Raw genomic sequence first — 19,989 nt, 5'->3', positions numbered from 1 at the left:
TCGAACCCACAACCTCATGGTTCCTAGTCAGATTCAGTTCCATAGTTGCCACTACGGGAACTCCTGGAGCAAAATTTAAATGGCGTACTCTATGTAGAGGGTCTCAAACAAACTAGGGACTCAACAAAAGTGAGTTTCTTTTGCCTCAACATGGTTAATCTTTTTATCCCCTAACTGATATCCCTCCATCTCTCACCTTATTTTGGTCAATAACAGCCATGTGGAGAGAATCAAGTCTCTTAGAAGCAAGACCCACCAGCCTTCACCTGCCCACAGACATTTATTTCATTGCCTTAAAAGGAGCCCTGTGCTGCACGAAAAAAAGAATGGGAAACTGCTTCAGATCAGGAGGAATTTACTGCTTTCTGCTCCCTATAATTTAAAGGGTTAATTTGCTTTCATGTTGCTCCTACTGAGAATCACTGTTATTATGGGATGCAGGTTCCCACAAAAATAAAGAGAGATGCTTTTTTTTTTTTTTTCCAGAGCACAAACTGGCCAGACCATAGTTAATTTCCATGAGAGTCAAAAGAGCAAGACTGTGGGCCAGTCTTTGAATATTCACTTGGGACACTTTAGGTCCCAGAGACAGTGCTTAAAAGGCAGGAATCCCATACCTTGAATTCACTTTCCCATGAAAGGCTTGCAGAAGTGACTGCAGGAAACCAAAAGCAATTTACCTTCACTCTCAACAACCCTCCCCTCCTTCTCCAACCTCCTCTATCCCACTCCAGCCCACTACCTGAAAAATTCTAGCCCTGGAAAGGAACTTTCTTTAACTCTTTGTTACTCAGAGTGAAGGTCATGGACCATAGCTTTGGCCTCACCGGCGAGCCTGTGAAGAATGCAGTCTGGTCTCACCCCTGAAGTACAGAATCAGAGTCTGCATTTTCCTAAGATCCTCAAGGATTCTGGAGCTCCCTGGAGATGCGGGAGCAGGCCTGTAACTGGCATCCATGTGGTAGGGCCACATAAAGCTCTGTTTGTTCATTGTGGAAATGCTGATTGTGCCCTATTGGTTGTCTTTTATCTCAATTTTCCTGATGTAAAAAAATATTTAGGACAAAAGAATGCCCTAACATGGAACATTTAGAGGTTTTTAGAGCTGTGCATTGTTTATCACAGGTTTTCGGTTACATTCAGGCTCACTGGAAACCTGCTTGTATGGGCAGTGGCATTTTTGACTTGAAAATGTCATCTCTATTGGGGATTGTGTCACTCTTACTCATGATTAACATGGACCAGTTTTGGAAACCAAACTTTGCTTTTGTTTTTATGCAGCAGTGGTTTTATATAGGCCTCTGGGTAAAGCAGATACCGTGGGGCTGACCTAAACTATATTAAGAAAACCAAAGGGTGAAAACAAAATCCAAATAAAATTTAAACACAGTCCGGTGTTAGGGATATTTTGGACAACTTCAAAGATTTTGTATCATTTAAAAAAAAAAATTGGCCTCACCCATGGTAGGCATAAGTTTCCAGGCTAGGGATTGAACCCGCACCAAAGCAGTGACACCACCAGATCCTTAACCCGCTAGGGCACCAGGGAATCTCTCATTTTATTTTTTAATTTGTTTTTTTTGTTGTTGTTTTCTAAACTATGCGTAGGATGAGGATTAATAAAATATTGTTGAGCATGCAAAATATGCAGTTAATGTTAAGTGTAATTATATCATGAGGTATAATTATATCATGAAGTCATGGAATTCTGACTCATTTGTAAACATAATTTATTAGCAAACTGTTGAATATTAGACATATGCAAATTATGTGACAAGGGCTCTGGAGTAATATGAAATAAAGACATTTTGATGTCATAAGCTTCCTGTGACTGGAGGGGATGAAGGTGTTTATAGCTCATTACTGGCTACCCGAGAGAGACAGGGGCAGCCCCTCGAGTGATGCAGGGTAAAGGGAAGGACCCCCAAGTCGGAGCCCTGGATTCTGGTCAGGATCAGCAGAAAAAACCTCATCCCTGAAGGTGTCACCAAAGGGAGTTAGTAACCCAAACCTCAGCTTACTGTCCAAGCCGCTCTTACCTTCTTGAGCTTACACACCATAAACCTTCCACGTTTTGTCATTAGGAAAAAGGTACAGAGCCTTCTGGGGAGTCTAGGGGCAACAGCCTTGCACTCGTGGAAAATGGGGGATGAGCATTGGCAGACTTGGGCTGAGAACCCCCCTGACAGGCGCATCCTTCACACTATGGTATAATGCAGAGCCTGGTATGCTTTGAAGGCCTTGCACGGCGGTGGCCTTGACATATCTCAGTGGACACCGATGTTTATCACGGATCCATAACAAACTATTTTGCCAACAGAGTAAAAAGGTGGGGGGGGGGGCAGGGTAGAGAAGTGGGTAACTGATAACAGTCTGCATTTAGACAAGGCTTCAGGAGATCAATATAAGCATACTTCAGGGCCTCCTCTGGCTGCCAGCCTGCTGTGTGGGGACTTTCAGGGGTCCACAGTGGGGGACCGAAACCACAGGTCACATTTCTGTGTTCCTAGTTGTTAAAGAAAGCTCGCACAGATGCAAAACAAACTTGCAAGGCTCAAAGACCTTCCTATCAGTTTGTGCCCGCATAAACAATTGTCCAAGCTCACGGAGCTGTATGCCTTAGATCTGTAAGTTTCACCTCATAGAGATTCTAGGGCAATACAAATAAATGAATGAACTAAGAAGCTTAACTAGATGACTGGGGGGATGGGGGTTATAGGGACATGCTTGACCTGCCTTTGATAATTATTAGAACTGAATGATAGTGAGTCCATGGGAGTCCCTTTACCATTCATTCTTTAAAACAAAACAGCAAGGAGGTGGTTATTTAAGTCAGAATACTAGCGTAACTTTATGGGGTGGGGGGCATTGCTTGGAGGTGGTATGGGAGAGCTGGCAGTGTCTGTTTCTTGACCTGGGGCACTGGTTCCATGGGTGTTGGCTCTGTGAGAACTCAGTGAGCTACGTACTATTGTTTTCTGTGTGTTACGTATCACAGTAAAGGTTTTTAAACTTTTGTACCAAGAAAGACACCATAAAATACACAGAGAGAAATACATGCACATAAATGAACTACAGGGTCATATCTCATGAGAATTCCTAGGTGCTGTTCTGTGAGTAAATTAGAGTTCACAAGAAAGAGATGGACATAACCCACCCCCCTACCCGCCACCACCTACCCCAGCTCAGTGCTTTTGATTGTTGCAGAGAAAATAAAGCAGTTCACAAGAAAAAGTTGGACATAACCCCACCCCCTCAATACCTACCCCAGCTCAGTGCTGTTGATTGTTGCAAAGAGAACAGACGTTCAGCAGCCACCCAGAAAGAGGAGAGAGCATCTTGGGGATGTTTCATAGTCTGGACTCCTCTCATCACATGGTTTTCATCTCCTTCCTTGGACACAGGAGCCAACAAGCATTTTCTCACTTGAACTGAAACAGGTCAGCATACCTCAGGGCCTTTGCCCTTGCTGTGGCCTTTTTCTGAAGCTTGGCTCCCACTGAAGCTTATGACTTCAGGATCTGACTCAAATCATACTTGCTAAATGCTTAAATCCAAAACTGCCACTGTATCTTTCTTGATGTTCCTTAACTCCTTTCTTTGTTTTGATCTTCTTCTTAACACTTGTAAATTAAATTATATTTGATTTTCTCTCTCTCCCATTAGAACATCAACTGCACAAGAGCAGGGCTTTTTGTCAGTTTTGTTCACTGCACTTAATATAGTGCCTGGCACATAATAGGTGCTTGTTAAATAGTTGCTGAGGAGTTCCCACTGTGGTGCAGTGAGTTAAGAACCCAACTACTGTGGCCTGAGTCTCTGCAGAGGTGCAGGTTTGATCCCTGGCCTGACCTAAGAGGTTAAAGGATCCCATGTTGCTAAAGCTGAGGCTGAGATTCAGTCCCTGGCCTTGGAACTTCCATAGGCCACAGGTGAAACCATTAAAAAAAAATAATAAATAAATAAATAGTTGCTGAATTAATTGAATCATTAAAAAGGGAGAGGTCAAAGTAGAAATCGCTTAAAAAAGCAGTCTTTGGTATAATGAATTCATTGTTTACAAATGGCCTTGTGGCTAAAGAATCTATTTTATCTTATTCCACAATACTTTTTACTGTTCATTCTGTAACAGCTACAGGTAGTACACATTTTGAATATTATAAGTTATGGAGCCCAACCTGAGGCCCTTATTTTATATCATGGATTTAATCAGGACTCGCATTCTGAATTCCAAACCCCACCGTGTAAACCAGCCTTTGAAATAGAACTTAATGTATTAGAATTGGACCTTGAGTCACCCCCAGGCCAAGCTGTGTATTCCACAGACACTCCCCAAATTTCTCTTACAGCAATCATTACACCAGTTAAAAGACATATTTTTCAGCTGATATCCTGCTGTTGTTATGAAGGGAATTGATTCTAATTGCCAGTTTCCTGCATTTTTCTTAAACATTTAGCCTTTGCAAGGGAAAAGAGAAAAAAAAAAAAAAACCTCACGATGAAAATTCCACACGTTACTAGGATTACTTCATAAACAGCACATTCTTGACTCTGGAATTCCCCCCAGACTCTGAACTGAGCTTACCCATACAGAAAAAAAAACTGAATTCATTTGGAAATGGGAGGAAAGCGGGGCAAAATGTTATCTTGGAGCTATGACATTTGGCTTCCAGTGGCCACACAAAATGGACACACATCAAATGTCAGGCAGGCTGATAAGGGACAGGAAGTAACCCTGTCAACACAACCAGCCCAACCTTCCCTGGCGGCAAAACCCTGGATGCAGCAATGCCTGGGCTCTAACTGCCCATCACCCAGGGCATGAGCAAAGCTGCGCCTGCAGGTAAGAACGCAGGACCGAGGTGCTTGAGGACCCGCGAGACAACTCAGAGAAAATCAGACTGAAGTGGGACTAACAGGGAGGGCCCCCGGCGTATTTATCCATTGTTGGGTGATGAGCAAGGCACAAAAAAATAGATCCCTGTTCCCAGTCCTCCCTGGCTGCGTTATCAGGAAAACAGGACAATATAATACAGAAATAAAATCCAGAAACTTCCTCTTTGCCATCATTTTGAATCTGTCCTGGCACAGATGTGCACTGACATCAGCTCCCAGCGGGTCCAATATGAAATTTATCTTCATGGAAATGTGACCCTTGGCTGCCAGGAGACTTAAAAAAAAAAAAAATAGAGCCAACAATGGGGCAAATAAAGATAAAGAAGTTTGTGCAGGACAAATGCTGCATTTCCTACACGCAGCTTTATAACTGCCCTGTCCCAGGAATGAATAGAAAACAAATGGATACAGTCGGCTCTCGGGAACCTCCGCTGTGTTATCTGCACACTGCTCACGGTGATAAAGTAGATAATCTCTTTGCAGGGATTGGAACAGGATGACTAATTGATATGGCTATGAAAAAACGCGTGTGATACTTCCAAGGCGCGCGGGCAGAGACTGTGGTCAAATGTTCTATGAAACTAAATAGTTTTGCGTGTGCAAGACCTCATTTTGTTTTCACACTAGAGCCTCCTCGGCTTTAGGGTTCAGGAAATGATTGTGTGCGCCCATGTACTACGTGTGCGTGTGTATGAGTGATCAAAGATTTTGCAAGTGTTAGGCATACTGTTTTATTTAGCTGTGCTTTTGAAACCCAAGTTAGATTTTAATTAAATCACATATGTTTTGAACCCAACGTTGTAGGTATACTTGACTTTGACTGTCTTTAGATTATGGTTTAATAACTTTGGTCTTATTTTGCCCCAGTGCCTGTTTGGATTTTTCTTATTAATGTCTTGCATTTATACAGCTGTTTTCAAAGTAGCTGTGAAGTATTTTTAAAATGTCTTCCCAAAGGGAAGAAATTGAGTATAAGCAATAGAGAAAAAGAAGTGGAAAAAAAAAAAGACAAACATTCTTCTACAGGGTTCTGTCAATGTATTTCAGATACACCAGGAAATCAGCTAAGCTAAGCAAACACAGACATTTTATGTGGCAAGAACAAAGTAATAGCCTTTTTACTTCAATAAATCACTGTCATAATTGTCCTAAAGCAATTTGTTTTGAGGACTAGACTTTGGGAAATCCTCCTTCCCAAAATATCCCCTTTATCTGGCTTTTGGTGATAGCAGAAATTCCACTGTTTGAGAGGGCTGCTGTAAAGCCAGGGGTTCAGATCTCTGAGACAGGAGGGGCCCCTGAAATATTTACACTTCAGGGTGAGGTGTTTAATCAAATGTGATAACTAACCGGGATGTGTTTTTCTTGTGAAGCCACTGATTTCCAAGAGGGAAGGATATCAAGATAGTGGTGGGACGTCCTCTGATGGTGAGGGTGGAAGGTGTTAAAGACGAAAGTCAACATCCACTGAACATGCTGAGGGGGTGTCTGTTTTAGTCCCTGGGTCTTTGCAGCTAAACATCTGCCTGTGAGGCTCAGCAGAGAAGCTGGCATAAAAGAGTCATGGGATGGAGCTGCTTTTCCCAGTTACCTGAGCTTCCTCTTCAGCCTAGAATTAACTTCTTTCTTCCTTTCCTTCTTTCCTTCCTTCCTTCCATCCTTCCGTCCGTTCTTTCTTTTCTTTTTCTTTTTCTTTCTTCCTTCCTTTTTCTCTTTCTTTCTTTCCTTTTCTTTCTTAATTTTTGCTGTACAACAAAGCAACTCAGTCATACATATACACACATCCATTCTCTTTCAGATTCTTTTCCCACCTAGATTATCACAGACAACCACCCCGGAATTTCTTAAGTGGACCCAGTTCAGTTATTAGAAAGATGTTCCCGATGAAATGTTCTGGGCATATGAGCAAGACAGAGGCAGAAGAAATTGCTGTTCAAGCTTATCTAGTCGTCTGTGACTGGAATACTTAGAGCCCAGATAGAGCATGGCTCCCTGGGCGTTGGCAAAGTGTTCCCCAGCTCTGTACCTCTAAGTGGAAAGAAAGGGGTACATAGGAGTCATTTTGAGGAGTGGTCTCTGTCTCCTCCCACAGGCAATGGTGCCCTCTTTCCAGTTCACTTGGACCCTTCTTCCACCATATATGTGCCACTGCATGGCCAGGGAGGCAGAGGAGGGCAGGGTAACGCTGCAGTTGTCTGGAGGACAATCCATCAGGTTATGAGGATTTAGGAGCTCTGGGCTTGGCAGGGGCTGGGGGAGGGGCGTTGTCCTCTTTGAGTTTCTAGGAACCCATCTGGCGGGGAGATATTTAGACACCCCAGAATCTCAGCCAATCATGTTACCTTAGCAATCTGACTATGTCTTTGAGCCACATGTCTAATCACTTACACATTTTTGACTTCCTTTCTTTCACTGCTTTGACTCCAAAATAAAAATTAAGCTCACCCTACACCCACTTGTTCCTTCAAAGCACTTACCACAGTTTTCAATTATGTTTATTTGTGTGCCTGGCACACTGGACATGATCAAGGAATAACTGCTGAATTTTACATGTTCAGTGTTGTCGAAGACTAATTATTTCATTTTGTTCTTCAAAAATGTAAAACATGGCTCATCTACAAATACAGAATGAGTACTCGTCAAAGATTTCAACTCTTTTAGACCACGGAAAGCCAGCTCCAAAAAGAAACAGAGAATCAGAGTTTTTCATTTGATAAAGCTGGACGAAGAAGTCCAGGCTAGAAAAAAGCTAGTTAGCATGTCACAGGGCATGAGGTTCCATGGTGTAGTGGTTATCACATCTGCTACACTGAGAAGGTCCTGGGTTCAATTCCCAGTGGAAGCATTCAGACTGAATCCTAACAGTCACCTTAGGGGTTATTTTTCTCCACCAGGCAGAAGAGTGTTGCATCTTCTCCTGGATGAAAATCAACATTGTCTCTCTTCTCTGCTCTGATGAGAGGAAAGATCATGTTTTTTATTTTACTCCAATTAATTAATTTTACAAAGAAACTTTATGCCTTATATATAAATGGGAACCAGTATCACTTTCCATCAAGCCAAGGTAACACCCTGAAGCTGGCACAACAGGACAGTGATATGTTCAAAAGAAAGATGCAAAAAAAGCATGAAGTTTTCTTCGATGTAGGTAAAGATTCAGTTCTCTAGGTGCAGCTTTGTGGAGGAGACGCAGAGAGCTGCCCTCATGGAGGGGCACACTTCCTGGACTTTAGATGCACGTCAATGAGAATGTCTGCTTCCTGGGACACTGGCTAAAGCCCAGGGCCTTTTCCCCATTGGACCACGCTCTGATTAAACCAAGGTTTTGCTTGAAAAGTCCCTTCTGGCAGATAGCACAAAGCCATTACAGTGAATACTGTTATCTGCCAAAGGCCCTCAATCCGGAGCCTGCTCTCTTTTGGTTAAAAAGCGAGATGTAAGCTATGATACATTGAATGGAAAACAGCAAGTTCCTACTGTATAGCACAGGAAACTGTATTCAATATCCCATGATAAACCAAAAAGGAAAAGTATATTTTAAAAAAGAATATAAAAAAGGGAGATTAGAAAGTGTGAGACAGGTGTTGCAGACACTCTAGCACCACAGCGAGACTTGTGTTTTGACATTAACAGGGTGACCTATCCTAGACGAAAAGTGAGTAACTTTCTCACTAAGTGACTTTCGTTTTCTTTAGTAGCATACTTGTTCCACACATTGGGAAACACAGGGTTCCAGACGATGGCTTAGACCCTCTCCTGAGCTAACATTCTTGTTCTTATTTAGGAAGAGCATGGAGAGATGAGACTTCAGTGAGCTTCTATTCCAAGACTTTGGGGAAAAAGTTCAGGTGGGTGACACAGAGACAGAGACTAGGACTCACGGCTCCAATCTAACCATGGCACATGCTGCGTTCTCCTTCTGGATTGATGGGTATGGTCAGAGCGAGACTACACATGGTAATGGGACTGATGGCTTCGGAGCATGCTCGAGGAATCCCTATATACAGCATTGAAATAGCTGTGGGAAGAGGAAGCCTAGGCTCTAGTGCCACAGCTGCTAGGATTTTACTTCCCACCTCTACCCCTTACTCTCTGTATAATCTTGTGTAGCTAATTGAACCTCTTTGAACATCAGTCTCCTCCTCTGTAAAATGGGAATAGATTAAAGCTTCTCTCACTGAGCTATTGCATAGATTAAATGGGTAAACAAAGAGCAATCAGCAGAGTGCCTGGCATGTGGTCAGGCCTGTACAGAGACAAGATGCTGTTGATACTAGTCTGCCCGCCTCTCATGTGGCTCTATTTCTCCTTCCATTTTCACCCCACAGCTCTTCCTCTTGGTTTTGGAAAACAGCATTTATACAGTACTTGAGACCACATTCTTCTCCATGTGTTGGCAGAGAAGCCTGGCCCATAGAAAAATCTCCAGCTTGCTTGCAGACCAAAATCCAAATGGATTGTGGGGTTTTTGTTGTTGTTGTTGTTTTGGGGGGGGGCGCACTTGCGGCATATGTCGGCTCCCAGGCTAGAGGTTGAATCGGAGCTACAGAGCTGTAGAGAGCTATAGCTGCCAGCCACAGCCACAGCAATGCAGGATCCAAGCCACATCTGCAACCTACACCGCAGCTCAGAGCAACACCGGTTCCTTAACCTACTGAGAAAGGGCAGGGATCAAACCCACTACCTCATGGTTACTACTCAGATTCATTTCCGCTACACCACAACAGGAACTCCCCTCCCCCCCTTTTTAAGGAAAAGATAAATGTTAAAGTGAAGCACCCCAACCAACATTTTTCCCTGTAGGACAAAATTATGGCAAATGAGAAAGAATTCAGGAGCAGAGCAAAATGGAGAAACTGGCTGAAGACAGGGCAGGAAAGTTAAAGAGGTGTAAAGATGGACTGAGAGCTTTTAAGTGAATCAAAAAAAATAAAGGGAATTTAAAGGTTGTTCTTGTTAGCTCCCTGGTGGCCTAGAGGTTAGGGATCTGGCATTGTCACTGCTGTGGCTCAGGTCACTGCTATGATGGGGGTTCAATCCCTGACCTGGGAATTTCCAAATGCGACAGGTGTGGCCAAAAAATATTTAAATGAAAGTTGTCTTTGAATTAAACAGAAATACTTTGGGAATCACTCATGCCTGATTGCTTAGCAGGAAAGCCCCAGATTCCCCAACCAGGCAAATGTTCTCAATGTCCTCACAGCAGAATTAGATAGTTTTGATAGTCATGATGGACTCCCCTCTTTTCTTTAGCATTTTTAAAAATTTTTTAAAAGTATAGTTGATTTACAATGTTGTGCCAATTTCTTCTATACAGCAAAGTGAGCCAGTCATATATATATATGTGTGTGTGTGTGTGTATATATATATATATATATATATATATATATATATATATATATGACTTTTCCTCTTATTACCTTCCATCATGTTCTATCCCAAAAGATTGGATAGAGTCCCTAGTGCTATATAGTAGGATCTCACTGCTTATTCATCCCACTCCTGGGCATTTGGACAAAACTCTGACGGATTCTTCTGATTTTTAAATCCCATTTTGAAGGAGTGAATTCAGACAAATTGGATGTAAACAGAGGGGATTTCTCCATTTCAAAAATTTATTTCCCAAGAACATTCATGGTATGATTGCTATGTGCTAAACCCTATAGTAGAAGCTTCCCTCAAAATGTTTATAATGGCATGAGTAAAAAGCAGAACACATGAACAAATAATAGGAATGTGAAACACCATGACAGAGTTGAACACAGGATGCTGTGGTCCATCTGTTATCTGACTATGGCCGTGGAGAAAGGGAAGTGGCCAGATCACAGGAAGAAAAATTGTGACACTTGGTAGGCTGGTCCAATGCCACTTTGTTCAGTTCTGGTTGTGCTATGTTAAGAGGGACACCCAAGGAAGAGAAGATGATGGTCATGGTTAAAAAAAAAAAAAAAAAAAAAGTAAAAGTGGGCCCTGGTGGAATGGATCCTTGAAATCAGTGGGGTATCATGGAGAAAATCATGGGGAGAAGACAGTTCTTTCTTTCTTTCCTTTTTTTTTTTTCCCCTCTGTCTTTTTGTCCTTTTAGGGCCATACCTACGGCATATGGAGATTCCCAGGATAGGGGTCCAATCAGAGCTACAGCTGCCAGCTTACACCAGAGCCATAGTATCTGTGATCTGCACCACAGTTCACAGCAACACTGGATCCTTAACCCACTGAGTGAGGCCAGGGATCAAACCCGAGTCCTCATGGATGCTAGTCGGGTTCGCCAACTGCTGAGCCATGACGGGAATTCCCGGCAATTCTTTCTTTAATGTTTGTCTGGGTTGACTGGCTGGAAATAATGAGTAAGCAGCTCTGAGCACATGATGAGAGTTTAATAATAAATCCTGTGCATTACTGAGTAGAATAGGCTACATTTTGAGGTAGTGAGCTCCCAACCACTGAAGGTATTCAAGTAATTTTTGGATAACACCTAGAATGACTGCTCATCAAGTGATCCCTACATGGGGAACCCTTGAGAGTTTTTTTCTTACTCTACTTGGTGAATAGTAGAAAAACTAAAACAGAATTAAAATGGAATGATTTGTTTTCAAAAAAAGGTTAGGAGCCCATCTCTTCTACAAAATGAAGCACACAGATGTCATTTTTTCCACTATCAGCCCAACAGACTTAGACCCAAATTTTTGCCCAGCTCCTTACTAGGTGGGGTATCATTTTGTGTATGTCCTCAATCCCCCTAAATTTAAATTATAGCTCCCTTGGTTTAGCCCCTCATAGCATCCTTTTCCTTTTCTTCCTTTTCCCTTCAATTTGTAATCTGATTTCTCCCACTTACTGAAAACTTCCAAAAGGTATGAAACACTCTGAGTTGTTCACCACTGAGTACCTACCACCCAGTGCCCATGACAGTAAGATCTACATTGAAGGTTTGCATATAGTTGTTGAAATGAATTGAAAATACATAGTCCCTATTTTTTGGCTCCAAGTTTTCCTAAAAAATGGAGAAAAAATTGTCTGCCTTCAGAGTGTTGGTTTTTTTTTTAAGATTATGTGTGTGTACATACAATCAGCATATGTAAGATATGAGAACATGTCTAAATGTGTATGGTACATATTTATGTATATGATATCTGAATTTCAATGAGATTCTCCTGTGTAACACCGGGAACTATGTCTAGTCACTTATGATGGAACATGATAATGTGAAACAAAAGAATATATACATGTATGTGTAACTGGGTCACCATGCTGTACAGTAGAAAAAAAATGTATTGGGGAAATAACAATTGATTATAATGTTAAAAAATTAAAATTAAAAAAAAGAAAGTGAAAAATGAAGGAAACTTCCTACACTGTTGGTGGGAATGTCAGTTAGTGAAACCGCTATGGAAAACAGTATGGAGATTCCTCCAAAAACTAAAAATGAAATCACCATATAATCCAGCAATCCCAGTCCTGGGCATATACCCGGACAAAACAATGATTCAAAGAGATACATGCACCCCTATGTTTATTACTGCACTATTCACAATAACCAAGACTTGGATACAACCTAAATGCCTATCAACAGATGAATGGATTAAGAAGATATGGTAATGGAATACTACTCAGCCGTAAAAAGAACAAAATCATTCCATTTACAGCAACACAGATGCAACTAGAGATTATTCTACTAAATGAAGTAAGTCAGAAAGAGAAAGATAAATACAAAATGATATCACTTAACATGTGGAATCTAAAATATGGCACAAATGAACCTATCTACAGAATAGAAACAGACACACAGACAAAGAGCACAGACTTGTGGTTGCCAAGGGGTAGGTGGTAGGAGTTTGGGGTTAGTAGATGCAAACTATTACATTTAGAATGGATAAGTAATAAGTTCCTGCTGTACAGCACAGGGAACTATATCCAGTCTCCTGGGATAAATCTTAATGAAAAGGAATATATATATATATATGTGTATATATATATATATATATATATAAAGAATATATATATGTGTATAACTAATCCACTTTGTTGTACAACATAAATGAGCACATTGTAAATCAACCATACTTTAGTTAAAAAAATAAGAATAAAGTGTAAAGCAATATGAAAGTTATCATTGGTTTATTATTACGGTTTCTCCATATTGAGGGTGTAGCTTGTGTTAGAGAATTGTGGGCTCCTAGAAGTGAAGATGTAACCACTTGCTCCAACATTCAAGGCTCCATAAATCCATCTGGGACTCTCTAAAATATGTAGCAACAGGTACTACTACCAGATGCAGAGATTCATTTATTTACTTAACAGTGCATGCGAGGGGGATACAGAGGCAGATGCCAGGTTCTACATGGCACCTTCCTTTACACAGAGCAGGGTCTACACAGCACAGGGTCTGGTACACAGATGGGAAAAGGCAGTGAGATGAGAATAAGAAAGAAGAGAGCAAAGTAGAGTGAAGACTAATTCCAGATGGTTTGAATCTATCAAGTGAAACTGGAATAGAAACCCTGGGCAGGACTTTCCACTGTGGCAAAATAGGATGAGTGGTATTTCTGGAGCCCTGAGACACGGGTTCAATCCCTAGCCTTGCACAGTGGGTTGAGGATCTGGTGTGGCTACATATATGGGCATAGGTCGCAACTGAAGCTCAGATCTGATCCCTGGCCTAGGAACTCCATATGCTGCAGGGCGGCCAAAAAAGAAAAAGAAGAAGAAGAAAGAAAGAAACCTCAATCAGTGACTTACAGGGCTGAAATTCAGAATCAATGTCTACGATATTGGCATTTCCATACCAGATGAACACAGGCATTGCCCCATACCTCGCCCCAGCATTCTCTCCCTTGTCAACCTGGTCCCTCCTGTTGTGGAGCCATTCCCACAAACCACCTGGAAAGGGGTTCATCACTGGAGCTGCAGGGGTCCTTCATGACCAGACTGGTGCATCAAGCCTAACTGGTCTTTTTCTGAGCATGATCGCTCATTGAATATTTTGACTGTCCCCACTCCCAGGAGGATTTGGGATTGTGCAGGGAAGGAGGAAGGGAAAGCTTGGGGAAGAAAGAAGCAACAGAAAAGGAAGAGACCACGAGGTTTCAAATCACTCGAGTTCAAGATGAGAGGTCAAAGCAGAAACTGGTGAGTGGGTCCAGGTAAATGGCTGATGATGGGCAAAATATTACACAAGAGGGGCCCTGGCATTTCGCTGCCAGCGTTCAAACCTACCACTTTCTAGCTTTGCAGCCAAGGGCAAATTGTCTGACCGCACTAAGTCTCAATTCCTCATCTGTATAATGGGGATAATGATAGCACCAACATCTTAGGTAGCTGTGAATGAATATTACTATGATCCCTGATCAGTGGTAAGTATAGAATCTGGCACAAAGTGATCACTACTGTTATTACTAAATGGTTCTGTGCTTAATGCTTTGCATGCATCACATCATTCAACCTTCAACATCCCTAGGTGTGATTGAAAATGATGGTAACTTCCTGATAACTGAGTTTGCCATTAGGATGGATCCTTCTTGACCCCGAGTTTGTGCTAAAGTTATTAGGTCCATTATCACCATGAGAATCCTGAGTGGATAGCTGGGCTGTTACAGCTTTGCTGCTATGGCAACGCAGGCCTTTTTGATGTCCCTGCTTGATAATTTTACAGGCATTGTCGTACGTAATAAAAATTGCATGACCCTGGACCCACCCAGAGCAATCTTAGCAATAGAGAGGCACTACAGCCAGAGAGACATCGATAGAACTCAAGAGATGTGTGTTAACAGTGAACAAAAAGAAGAACTGGCCTTTAAAAATTAGCTCTGCAAATTCCATGGTAGCCACAAAGGCCATTTCTAAGCCATGTAATTCCTTCCCTTCCATGGAGAAATGTTAAAAGGTTAATTTCAAGATGAAGAGTAGATGCAACAGTGGACAGAGAGAAGAGAATCAGGTCCCAGGTTAGTGGATATGTAGGGGACATCCTTAAAAAAAATAGAGGATAGAGAAGAGAGGGGCTTTGGGAGGCTATGTTTCCTCGAAATGTTCTGATCTTTTTAAATTCACCTCCTCAGCTAGCTGCATCACATGACTTCTCACACAGTACCCATTTAGACCTCAGATTTGTGAAAGAGGCTCTCCTTTAAAAGCCAGTGATTAATTTATTTCATTCCTTAGATTACTGTCTGAGTTAGTCAGATTAAATATTGATGGAGATGGTGATTTCCAGTATGTTGTGCAGCACTATGCTAATATCCAAAGTAAACAAACCTTCTAGCTACACCTGCATTTGGAGATAACTGGCTCTGAGGCTTCCATCTTTATTGGGATCAAGTTAATCTAAAATACAATCAAATCCCAGCCCTCCATCAACAATAGCCTCTTTACTCCTAGGAGACAGATTTCTTTCTTTCTTTCTTTCTTTTTTTTTTTTTCTTTTTAAGGTCGCACCTGAGGATCTGGAAATTCCCTGCCTAGGAGTTGAATCAGAGCTGCAGCAGCTGGCCTACACCTCAGTCACAGCCAGACGGGATCTGAGCCACATCTTTGACCTATGCCACAGCTTGTGGCAACACCAGATCCTTAACACACTGAGCAAGGCCATGGATCAAACCCGCATCCTCGGGGACAGTATGTTGAGTCCTTAACCCGCTGAGCCACAATGGGAACTCCTGGGAGACAAATTCGATTTAACTTTCAAGGAAACCCATGCTGACTTTCTTCCCTGTTTACTTATTTATTTTTCTAGTCTCTTCCACATTATTGGCTGAGAGTGATGACTTACCTTTTTTGTTTCCTATTGTAAGAATAGTGTTCTTGGCTGCACCCACAGTCAGTGATGGGAGGAAGAGTCAGTGGTAGCTTAGCAGTGGGCAGTGCATGGACAGACCTTGAAACCCCAGGCATGGTCATGATGTCAGCGGAGGTCTTTCTTTAAAAATTTATTTCGCCTTTCAGGAACTTCTCATTGTGGGTCAGTGAGTTAAGAACCTGACTAGGGTCCATGAGGATGAAGGTTCAATCCCTGGCCTTGCTCAGGGGTTAAGGATTCGCCATTGCCATGAGCTGCAGTGTAGGTCACAGATGCGGCTCACATCCACCGTTGTTGTGGCTGTGGTGCAGGCCAGCAGCTGCAGCTTCTATTTGACCGCTAGCCTGGGAACTTCCATATGCCATGGATGTGGCCCTAAAAAAAAAATTGATTTCACCTCTCAGGGATCCTTTGCTTGTTTATGGTCCCTCCTCTCTCCCTGCCCTGCTCTGTAAATCTAAGATAATTATCTTCCCCTCGAATTCTAAGCTTTCTACCTACAGTAGAATTCCCAGGTTACTCATCAATAATGGGCCCATTTTTCTCATCCAACAGCCTTACATTAGGACAAACATACAGACATCCCCATACTGTCCCTCATATAACTCTTACGTGGTCCAAGGAATTTGGCTGTTTTCCCTGAATTTTTCCTTGGCCATGTGATTTCTGGGTCACTGGAGATCCCTTTTCTGTAATAATTGGGCTGACCAGTATCCCTTGGTACATTGTTGCTATGACAGTATCAGGAGGAACAAGCACAAGGATGATTGGGGACCAGTAGCCTGAGCCAGCAAGAGAGAGAAACTGAGGCCAACAGTGAGAAAGGATTTTTCTTGATTTTATAAGCTTGGAGGGGAAGGAAGAGGTTTCAGTTTACACCAAAAAGCAATAATCCTGACTGGTAACCTTTTAATAAAGCACTGCAATGTGCCAGACAGCACTATAAGCGTCAGACCTAGAAGGAACTCATTAACTTTCACAGCAACTCTATAAAATAGGTACTATTTTATCCTATTTTATACTCTATAAAATAGGTATTATCATATCATATTTTATAAATAAGGAAACTGGGACACAGATCAGCTAAGTAGCTTGCCCACAACTATGCAACTATTAAGAGATAGGCCTAGGATTTGAAACCAAGAACTCTTGTCTTGGTTCAGTTGGCAGGAGGCCACACTGGACTGGGATCACTCACATCTAAATCTCTTGGTCAATACAGTATGAGGCCAGAGAAATCTCTCCTGGATGTCAATTCCCTTTAGATCAGCTTCTTGAGCCTTCAAACTAAATTCCCCAAAGCATTAGAGAGAATCTGGATTTCTAATTAATCTAACAGTCAGCACTAGTGAGAAATTAATGAAAAGGATTCTGGTAAATTCCATTTAGCTTTTTCTGATCTCGTCTTTATCTGGGTATGGGAAGTGTTCATAGAGAAAACCATTTCACAAATCAGTAATAGACTATATTTATGAACTTATAGTCATATATATATATGCTTATAAGGTCACCTTAACATGCACCATCCCTTCAAAGGATTCCCTTTTGACAGAGATGAAGACTGAGGCCAGAGGGTTGCAGTAAAGTGACTTATTCAAGCTCCAAAGTAAAGGATGTCAGGAGAAGGATCAGAATTCCCACTTCCTGACTTCAGACCAGAGATTTTCAAATGAGATCACATGGATCCTATATTCCAATCTCTTTCCACCTCTGTCTCTCTCTCTCTCTCTCTCTCTCCCCTAACTTTCAAATAAACTGTGTCAGTCAGGACTCCATGGGAGTTCAGGTGAAGAGTGCTTGAATGAAGTAACTTGCTATAAAGATGGGCATAGGAATAAACAATCATGTCCTATAGATTCCCCTCCTAAGGCTGTCTCCTTGCCTCCTCTATTTCATTGTTGCTGTCTTGACTCACACCTTCATTAATTCACCCTTAAGTGGCTGCTGTTGTCTTCCCTGCTTCTCTTCTCCCATTTTCCTCAATCTATGTCCTTGCTGCTTGCAACTTTATCTTTCTGAAGCTTTATTTAAAGATCCAAGTCCTAAAGATACATGAACCCCTATGTTCATTGCAACACTATGCACAATTGCTGAGAACATGGAAACAACACAAAGGTCCATTGACAGATCAATGGATTAAGAAGATGTGGTATATATACACAATGGAACCCTAGTCAGCCATAAAAAGACACAATAATGCCATTTGTAGCAACATAGGTGGAACTAGAGATTATCAAGCTAAGTGAAATAAGAAAGTGAAAGACAAATACCGTATGATATCACTTAATATGTGGAATCTGAAATATGGCACATGATCCTATTTACAAAACAGAAACAGATCATGGACATGGAAAGTAGACTTGTGTTTGCCAGGGGAAGTGGGGAAAGAAGGGGATGGACTGGGAGTTTGGGGTTAGTAGATACAAACTATTACATTTAGAATGGATAAGCAATGAGATCCTGCTGTATAGCACAGGGAACTGTGTACAGTCTCTTGGATTAGAACATGATGGAAGAGAGTATGAAAAATAAATATAAATATACTGTCATAATATAAACATAAATATAGTATGAAAAAGTATATATATACACACATACACACACACACACACACACACACACACATATATATATATATACTGGGTCACTTTGCTCTATAGCAGAAATTGAAGGAACACTGTAAATCAACTATACTTTTAATACAAAATTTTTAAAAAACATCCAAGGGTGCTTGCTTCGGCAGCACATATACTAAAATTGGAATGATACAGAGAAGATTAGCATGGCCCGTGCGCAAGGATGACATGCAAATTCGTGAAGCGTTCCATAGTTTTAAAAACAGGGCAACCACAAGCCAAAACCAAATATTGCATTTGCAAAAAATGAAAAAAAAAATACACTCAAGCAGATAATAACAGGAGACCATCCAACCAAAAAAAAAAAAAAGAAAAGAAAAAGAAAGGAAGAATGGAGAACCATAGAATCAACTGGAACACGAGGTTCAAATGGCAATAAATAATCATCTATCAATTATCACCTTAAATGTCAATGGACTGAATGCCCCAATCAAAAGACGCAGTGGCTGAGTGGATAAAAAGGCAAAAACCTTCAATATGCTGCCTACAAGAAACTCACCTTAGGACAAAAGATACATATAGATTGAAAGTGAAAGGGTGGGGAAAAATATTTCACGCCAATAGACATGACAGAAAAGCAGGAGTCGCAATGCTCATATCAGACAAAATAGACTTTAAAACAAAAGACATAAAGAAAGACAAAGAAGGACACTACTTAATGATTAAAGGATCCATCCAAGGAGAGGATGTTACTATCGTCAACATATATGCCCCAAATATAGGAGCACCCAGATACATACAACAAATATTAACAGACATAAAGGGAGATATTGATGAGAATACAATCATAGTAGGAGACCTTAATACCCCCCTCACATCAATGGACAGATCCTCTAGACAGAAAACCAATAAAGCAACAGAGATCCTAAAGGAAACAATAGAAAAGTTAGACTTCATTGATATCTTCTGGATACTACATCCTAAAAAGCAGAATACACATTCTTCTCAAATGCTCATGGAACATTCTCAAGAATCAACCACATATTGGGACACAAAGCTAATCTCAATAAATTTAGGAGCATAGAAATTATCTCAAGTATCTTCTCTGACCACAATGCCATGAAATTAGAAACCAACCATGGGAAAAGGAAAGAGAAAAAACCTACTGCATGGAGACTAAACAACATGCTACTAAAAAACCAATGGGTCAATGAGGAAATCAAGAAGGAAATTAAAAACTACCTTGAAACAAATGATAATGAAGACACAACCTCTCAAAATCTATGGGATGCTGCGAAAGCAGTGCTCAGAGGGAAATTTATAGCAATACAGGCCTTTCTCAAAAAAGAAGAAAGATCCCAAATGGACAACTTAACCCTCCACCTAAATGAATTAGAAAAAGAAGAACAAAAAAGTCCTAAAGTCAGCAGAAGGAAGGAAATTATAAAGATCAAAGAAGAAATCAATAAAATAGAGACTCAAAAAACAATAGAGAAAATTAATAAAACCAAGAGCGGGTTCTTTGAAAAGGTCAACAAAATTGACAAACCCCTGGCCAGACTCACTAAAAAGAGGAGAGAAAGAACCCAAATAACCAAAATTATAAATGAAAAAGGAGAAATCACAACGGATACAGCAGAAATACAAAAAAACCATAAGAGAATACTATGAACAACTATATGGCAACAAGTTTGACAATCTGGAAGAAATGGACAATTTTCT

At 41.1% G+C, this 19,989-nt stretch overlaps 1 non-coding gene across 1 annotated transcript; it reads left to right on the top strand.

The window, feature by feature from the left end:
* Window positions 1-18,418: 18,418 nt before the first annotated feature.
* On the top strand, window positions 18,419-18,525 carry LOC125123843 (U6 spliceosomal RNA). The gene has a single exon (XR_007134212.1). It is a non-coding gene; the product is annotated as a U6 spliceosomal RNA (small nuclear RNA).
* The last annotated feature ends 1,464 nt before the right edge of the window (window positions 18,526-19,989 follow it).

This window comes from Phacochoerus africanus, chromosome 3, assembly GCF_016906955.1.
Source record: "Phacochoerus africanus isolate WHEZ1 chromosome 3, ROS_Pafr_v1, whole genome shotgun sequence".
Classification (NCBI taxonomy): domain Eukaryota; kingdom Metazoa; phylum Chordata; class Mammalia; order Artiodactyla; family Suidae; genus Phacochoerus; species Phacochoerus africanus.
Note: the sequence above shows the minus strand (reverse complement) of the source record. Positions and strands in the feature narration are given on the sequence as shown.